The sequence below is a fragment of the Crassostrea angulata genome, chromosome 10 (assembly GCF_025612915.1).
Source record: "Crassostrea angulata isolate pt1a10 chromosome 10, ASM2561291v2, whole genome shotgun sequence".
NCBI classification, from domain to species: domain Eukaryota; kingdom Metazoa; phylum Mollusca; class Bivalvia; order Ostreida; family Ostreidae; genus Magallana; species Magallana angulata.
In genome coordinates this window covers 49,245,871-49,254,095 of record NC_069120.1, presented here as the reverse complement: position 1 = coordinate 49,254,095, position 8,225 = coordinate 49,245,871, and the positions used below count along the sequence as shown (strand labels likewise).

The 8,225-nt window shown below is 36.9% G+C and overlaps 1 pseudogene; it reads left to right on the top strand.

Annotated features, from left to right (window-relative positions):
- Positions 1-4,963: 4,963 nt before the first annotated feature.
- On the top strand, positions 4,964-6,956 carry LOC128167665 (uncharacterized; annotated as a pseudogene).
- Positions 6,957-8,225: the final 1,269 nt, after the last annotated feature.

The window sequence follows — 8,225 nt, the reverse complement described above, 5'->3', positions numbered from 1 at the left end:
ATTCTAAAATATGCTTATGCAAATTTCCAGCTATATAGAAATCAGGGTCTTTAAAGGTCAAGTTTTCAAGTGAAAAAATTTCCCCTTTGCAATTTCCTCTGCTCTTACACCTACTGGCAGGGACTGGACATGTTTTCCTCTGTATGACATCCACTTAACTTACCTAGGATTTTCCTTGAAGATGATGGGATCAATCTCTACATCCAACTGCCTCTGTGGAATGACAGGGCATTTTTTTTGTCTCTTAGCCTCAACTTGGTTAGAATATAAACAATAACATGATTAAATTTTGAAAAAAAAAACTCCCAGTCCCTGCCACGCGTGACTTAAAAAGGCAACTGGAGGCTAGTACCCTAGCTGCAATAATGTAGCCCTCTCCCGATTTTTTTTTTTTTTTTTTGGGAGAGGGCTACAACTCCATAGGATCTCCGTAATGGTGCAAGTGCGGGAGTGATTCACTCCCGCAACGATTTCGTCTCAAATCGTTTATAAATGACGATAACATTTGCATTTCTTACCTGAACTCAAACGTTGTAGATGTCTATGGCATAAATTAATCCAAAAATATCAAGTATAGTCCATATATCGGTTACTTTTCGTGTATGTCAACAACGAAAGTTGAATTTGTCCGCCATGTCTACTGACCTTGACCGATTTTATTTTGGGACAGCCAATGAGAATTCAGGAGCGGATCTTGAACTGAATATAGGAATTCCCTTATTATAAACATAATTAACGCGGTAAATATGAATTTTCCATTATATACCATTTCCTTAAATGATGTTTTAGTGATATAACGAGGTAAGATCAATTATTTACACTGACATTCACGTTATCAAGCCCATCAAAACTCCAAGCGTACATCCCATAAAATCACGCGAGAACTGTCATGGCTGCTGAAAAAGACGACTGGTAAACATGCTGATGTGTTTTATCTGGCTTTGATTTATATACGATTAATTTGTTCAACCTGTATTAAAAAATCATTTTATCTCAAGGAAGACAAATATAAAATCGATCTTTATAGACCGAAGTCAGCCGCATTAAAAAATTAATTTTGCACCATTACGGAGATCCTGTGGAATTGTAGCCCTCTCCAGTAAGCATCAGATATAAAAAATCGGAGAGGGCTACATTATTGCAGCTAGCTAGTACCCCTGTGACAGAAACAGGATGTAAACAAGATAAGTCATTGACAAAATAATTCTACTTGTAAGTGATAAAAAGGCACAAACTACACAAATCTTGCTGATCCGCATGCTGTCTGCATGCTATCAAAGCTTTTTGGAAGAAATCTTTATCAGGATGGCCTCCTGCCTCCGGCATTATCTACCAGGACCTCTAAGGCTGCAATAAGTACCCCAGGGGAGACTAGTTTTTGTCTAGACGCTAAAGTCCTTACATTCTTTAATGCTTCTTCAACAGTTTGTCTGTGTTGTTTGGCTAGATTTTCTTCCAACTTCTTCATCCTGTTTTCCAGATTCATAGAATCTGCAGCTGCCGGGGGGGGGGGGGGGGGTGATGGCCGTAGCTCATGACACAAGCTGCGCTGGCTCCGAGCTAGTGGAAGGTCCATCCCTTAGGAGAGTTCCTCTTGGAGCACCACATTATTAGCCTAAGATCACGATAAATAATTAAGATAGGGTGTATTCAATATATTGTTTTATGAAATTTATTTTCTACAAAGAATTTAAATTCAATCTTGAGCATTCCTTAAGGTACTTCACTACACCGGGACATTTTAAGACATTACGTCACAAGATGGCGATTGAAATGTTTTGTTAAATCGTTTGTATCAATCAATTCAGATGTATATCGTCATAGCTCAGTGGTTGAAGTATCAGGCTTGTGAACCGCAGGTCATGAGTTCGAATCCACCTGGGGGTTTTGTGTATGTTTACTGAATGAATTTTTTTAAATTATCATTTTTTATCTAAAATTGCATATTTTTTTGCCTATTTGACATATATACTTCTCATCCACCGGAGTTCAAACCATCTATAATACAGCCCCACTGGACTTACAATTATCACAAACAAAATACAAATGGCCTCCGGCCGCACCTTCTGACTATTAAATAATTATCAATTTACCAAAACTAACCAAAAAATGATCAAAGTAAAAACAATTCAATTCAAGAGAGATAAAAATGTCTCAAACAATCAAAAGATGTTCTCAGTTTAATTCGGATGCCTCGTCGAATTTTATTTGGCATGCCCCAATATTCAAGAAGTTGATTTGGTCAATTCTCGATTATCTTTTTAACACCGGGCGTAAATTACGGAATAGGAATAGTGCCGCATAAACAAATATTTTTATCAGGAAATTACGGCAAAAAGTTGTCGTAATAAAGAGGTAATTTCAAGATCTTTCCTCGTACAAAATAATTATGCAATAACTATGTCGTATTTACAAGGTCTTTTCTTGCTACATCCAAATGAAACCGTGGTTGACTTTTAGGTAAAACTGTTCATATATATGTAAACGATCTAATAATAAACATTGATAAAGAACAAACAGTGCCATATATTGTGAAAAATGAGGTTTTATATGAATTATGAAATGAGGACTTTTTTATGCTTTGTGGTAACAGCAAAGCCAGGCTTTGTTTGTCCATTGTTTTTTTTTAAATCATCTATCAGTATGCTTTTTAATCGATATTATTTTCAGTTATAAGGAGAAACACTAAAACAAAAATTTTAAACTGTTGGTTTTCCAGCACTTTAACTAGATAGGATGCTAGTAAATACATGTGCATTGTATGTGAAAATATTGACTTCCAGTACAAATTGTCGCGACGGTGTCATTCCCGGCGCGATTTGATCTCTCTGCCGCTTCTCCCAGTCTGTTCATATTGAGACTCAACGATCGTGCATTTTGTTGGTTTTCTTTACCAACGAATTAATAGCTCTTTTTACTGCAATAATAAGCTCGCGATGAAGATGCTCTTGAATTCAAAATTCACATGTATATCAATTTTATTGTCATCACGTGTAGGGGATTTTGAATGATAGCAGTTGTCATGGAATTGGAGGTAATTTTCTAGAAATTAACAAGTAGTGTAAATATATAGTTCATGCACAGGGTCATGTACGTGACACATAAGGCGATTTAACTCTTCATGTTAAGTAATTTCTACACTAAGTTTGACCTCGGAATGTTATTTCAAACGAAGCATCTGTAAAGGAAGGGGAATGGAAATACGGGAGTTGGCAGTCTTATTAATTTGTAAATATTAAATGAAAAACAAAAAAATCCCTACCATTGACCTTTGCGAGGCTGCGTAGCGAGCGAAGCGACGAAATGGCAACAAGTTTCCTAGATTTTCTTTAATACATGTATCAACAAATGACGTTATTTTATCAATTCCTTACAATCTATATCTATTTCCCTACTTTTATCCTCAAAGGCATTTTAATTCCAAATTTGCACATCTTAATCTTAAGCAGCGACCATTGACATTTCATGTGACTTCACATTCAAAGCTGAAAAGAGACATTCATTGTATATACCTCACGTCGTGACTAACAACAATTATATATCTTGCCATAAGGAAGAAGTTCAACCTTTCTACCTTGTCCAGCCTACATGAAAGTTGCAGATGTTAGAGAAATTCTAATGATATATCAGCCTCTTATATGTTTGTGAGAACACCCGAGGATGATCAATCTGGCCTATCCGGAAAAAAATATAGTTCCTGATGATTATGGATAGTGTAACCACGATGAAAACGGGTTCCTACGGGCATCGCACTTTGCATTGTGGAGTCAATAAATCCCCAAAAGCCTAACCAAAAAGGCGTGTTTTTATTCTTCCACAACATTCCAAAGATAGTCCCTTAACTCCTTTTTGTTTAGTGGTCCAGACTTAACAAACAGTCTCATGGGGTATTGACAAGATTTAGAAAGGAGAAAATAGGTTTTTTTATAGAAGTGACAGGTAACATTGAATAAATGTTTCATTTATTCAAAAAGATCACAGGAAATCTGTACTCTTTATTCGGTTTGAAGACAATAATATAACACTACTACTAAGAGATTGTCGTATGTGTGTACACCCTATTGGTAATTCACCATCTCCGGTAGTAGCAACTTATTGTTTAAGACAATGTGTTTAAGAAAAAACAGATTGTGACCCAAGATTGTATGAATTTGTGAACCGAAATTTTTACGTGGATGATGGTCTCATATCTTGTGCAAAAGAAGATGAAGCATTGGAAATCTTACAGAGTACATGTACACAAACTCTACTTAAATAGGAAGGGAACTTGAACTTGCTCGAACAGTCCACAAGTTATGGATAAACTTCCACCAGAAGATAGGGAGTAAGACTTTAAGGTTAGTGGATGTGAATTTAGACTTTCATCAAATACCTTTACAGCAAAGTCTGGGATCTGCTTGGAATTCAAAGTCGGATACGTGTGATACCAAATACACACAAATTAAGCCGTGCAACGGCACAGAATTGATAAAAAACATCATGAAGTTGATATCTAGTGTTTAATGTCGGTTGTCGAATTAAGAAAATCTAGGAAACTCGTTGCCTTCACATCGCTTCGCTCGCTTCTCTCGCGAAACTCAGATACACCAATTATATACCCTATTACATTTATCACTTAAAGAAAAAAATTTGATGTTGATTAACATGCGCCCACTTCCTTGTAAAAATTTCGGAATTTATTTCATTCATATTGCAAAAGTTGCCTAAAATATGTTTGGGATCACCCTACCACCCACTTAAAAAATTATCCATTTGACCATGAGGACCCTGGGAAAGTATTCTGGGACCCCCACATGGTTCATGATGCCATATATATACACTCTTTTGTAGTTGTACATGCAAATCATTTTTATATTACAGTATGTAGTTAAAGATCATTCCAGTAATGTTCCAATACTGATAGTGAAATTGATGAAAATATTTTTTATTAAAATCTAATTTTTAATTATCTAAAAAAAATGCATGAAAACCTTGCACTTCAATCTTCATGAAAACAACATTTTATGAATTATAATCATATTTCAGATATGTCAAAAAGGTATAGCAAAGAAACAAGACAATACACATCAAAACAGTTATGCTTAGCAGTCACTGCGAAGCACAATTAAGATCTTTCTGTGAGCAAAGCAGTAGTTGAGTATCACATTCCAAGAAAAACTCTTGATGATCATGTGAAGAAGCAATTAATTCTAAACCTGGTCCGGATTCAGAGATATCTCCCGAGGAAGATTTGGCGTTAGTGGGGTATGCCAAATATCTAGCAAACCGTGGATTCCATATGACCAGATCAATCATGCGGCAATATCTTATATCTGTTGTGAAAAAAGAGTGGCCGAACAACAAGGTTTAACCTGTAAGGGTCCCAGTGATAAATGGTTCAGAAAATTCATAAGCCGACACGTAAACCCCAGAGGCACAAGATCGAAGCAGGGGTAGGATGTCAAATCCTAAAGACATGCAGCAGTATTTTGGTCTACTTCAAGACACGATTGACAAACTTGGAGTTAGCCTAACCAAATCTTCAGCTGTGATGAAACAGGCTGGAGCGGAAAAGAGAAATCCAGGCAAAAGGTAATTGCAGTGAAGGGGTATCACAGCTATAAGCAGTCAGTGATTTCTTCCGGGTATTTGACAGCTCATATTTGTATTTGTGGCGACGGAAGGGTGCTTTCAACTTTCATCATTTTTGAGAAGAGTTTGTCTCATACTGCATATAAGGTTCCTAGTAACTGGTTGTTTGGATATTCTGACAGCGGATACAAGGACAGTGAATTGTTTCTGCTTTTGTTTAAAATGGTTTTCCTCCCAAACAAAGGTGCAAACAGACCGGTCCTTCTCATTATGGACAATCATGATTCCCATACAACATTAGACCTGATTGAATGTGCACGGGAAAACCAGGTAGAGCTGCTTGGCCTTCCACCACATACTACCCACATACTTCAACCCTTGGATGTTAGTATCAATGGTCCTTTAAAAGCAAATTCAGCTCCACAGCTACACAACTGGGGCACACGAACAAACAGTAAACAGGGCCAAATTTCCATCTGTGCTGTCCCACACCATTGATAAAATTTGTGCCCCAGCGAGGGTTAAAGAAGCATTCAGGAAGAACGGGATATCACCTTTTAATCGAGATGCCATAGACAAATCTCAACTGACAGAAACCCATAATATCAGCACTGTACAAACAAACTCCAGCCTGAACCAGGCCACTCCGCTAAACAGTTAACAACACTTTGCTCTGCTTGCGGGTCTTTTGTAGAAAAAAACCCACTTGTCACTGAAGGGCTTATTCCGGAAAACCTTCATTCAATCTTTGCACCTGTTCCAGCAAAACCAATGACAGCTAGGCGAAAGCTGGTAACCCAGGCACGAGTCATCACAAGTAATGATCATGTACAGAAACTTTGTGAGAAGGTGGAGGAGGAAAAAAAGAAGAAAGATGATGTTGAAAAGAGAAATGCTGAGAGGGAGGTAAAAAAGAAGGCTAACGAAGAGGAAAAGACAAGAAAGCAATATACTAAAAAGAGGAAGGCTGAGAGGGATATTAAAAGGAAGGCTGAAAAGGAAGAAAAGATAAGAGAGCGAAATGAAAAGGAGAAAAAGCCAGTGAAAAGAAAAAGCAGGAGTTGCATCTGATGACGATGAATCGGTTATGTGCAATCTCTGCGGTACAAGAGATCCAAATGAGGGGTTTGTTCCGACACACTTTGGGTACAGTGCGACGACTGTTGTAACTGGGTTCATCTCCATTGTTCTTGAATAGAGGAGGCAAATATCTCGGAGACGTATCCCCTTTCTGCTCAATCTGTATGGAGGAAAAAAAATTATAATTGAAATGACTTAATGAATTGCTGTGATAATTTTGATGTTTTACATTGTTGTTTATTTATTACATTTGTGATGTATTTTCTTACAGGATCTGATGAGTTTACTGATTGAAACGATTTTAAATGAATCACCTAAAAAATAAACATTTAACATGTTTAATTAATTTTACAGTGTTTAAAACTATCTAATTGTCCATTTTCATGTAACATATCATGAAAAAGTTTGTATTTTCACTTTATTTAATTTCAATATCGTAAATACAGAAAGCTGAACCGATTATGTTTTCATATTTATTCATAAAATGCACGCAGCTAAGAAGCTGTTACGAGAGCAGCTAGCGATTTTATGAACTCAAACACAGTGAACACTGAGAATATTTTATTTTAATGTTTTACATGCAATCTAATCATCATACTGAATATTAACTACCATTCGATAGTGTCAGTTGTAATCTTGTTATCTTGATAAAATTAAATTGCAAAGCACATTCAGAATCCCGTATGAAAATGATCTAACAAAACGTTACATGATGTCGGTTCGACTCGAACTTACGTTGACTCAGCCGGAGTAGGCCTATTTATATCGACCTGTTATACATTTTGAATATATTTTAAAACCATTGTTTATGCATCACAATTATAAAATACTCAATGGACAATCTTGCTTTGCAATGACAGCGCCATTTGAAAAGTTCTAAATGCATGATTTTATTCCTTTTGAAAGGTGGCGAGAATTGGTACTGTGATAACGCAACGTGTGTTCTTTCGATGCAAACAATTACTTCCCTTTAATCCTGCGCATGCGCATCTTTCCTCTAGATATTTTAGGCATATATCGAGTAGATGTATCGTCATCGATAGTAGGGGTACCACACTGGATACAGCAGTTGCACGTGAGGTTAAATTGTTTTAAAATGTGGCAAGAACTGGGCGCACGCTAGTAGAGACATACAGTACCGATCAGACCCATCCTAACAGAAAGTAAACCCCAACTAAACCCTGGGTTTACTTTCTGGGTTTACTAGAAAGAACCCAGAGTAAACCCAAAGTAAACCCCAAGTAAACCCGAGTGGACACAGAGAGTAAACCCCGATCAGAAGAATACCCTGAAAGCAGACGCTACATGTATATTCGGAATATACAAGGGGCATGAATTACAGGCAGTAGGATGATAAGATAAAATACAGGTCTGCTTCACACTTCAGTGTATAAAGTTGACTCCAAAAGCAATTCTCGAGTAAACCCAAAGTAAACCCCGAGTAAACCCAAATTTTCAAAAAGTAAACCAAAAGTTAACCCAGAAAGTAAAACCGGGGTTTAGTTGGGGTTTACTCTGGTGTTAGGTTGGGTCTGATCGGTACTGTAGGCTAGACTTCATGAAAATCAATGATA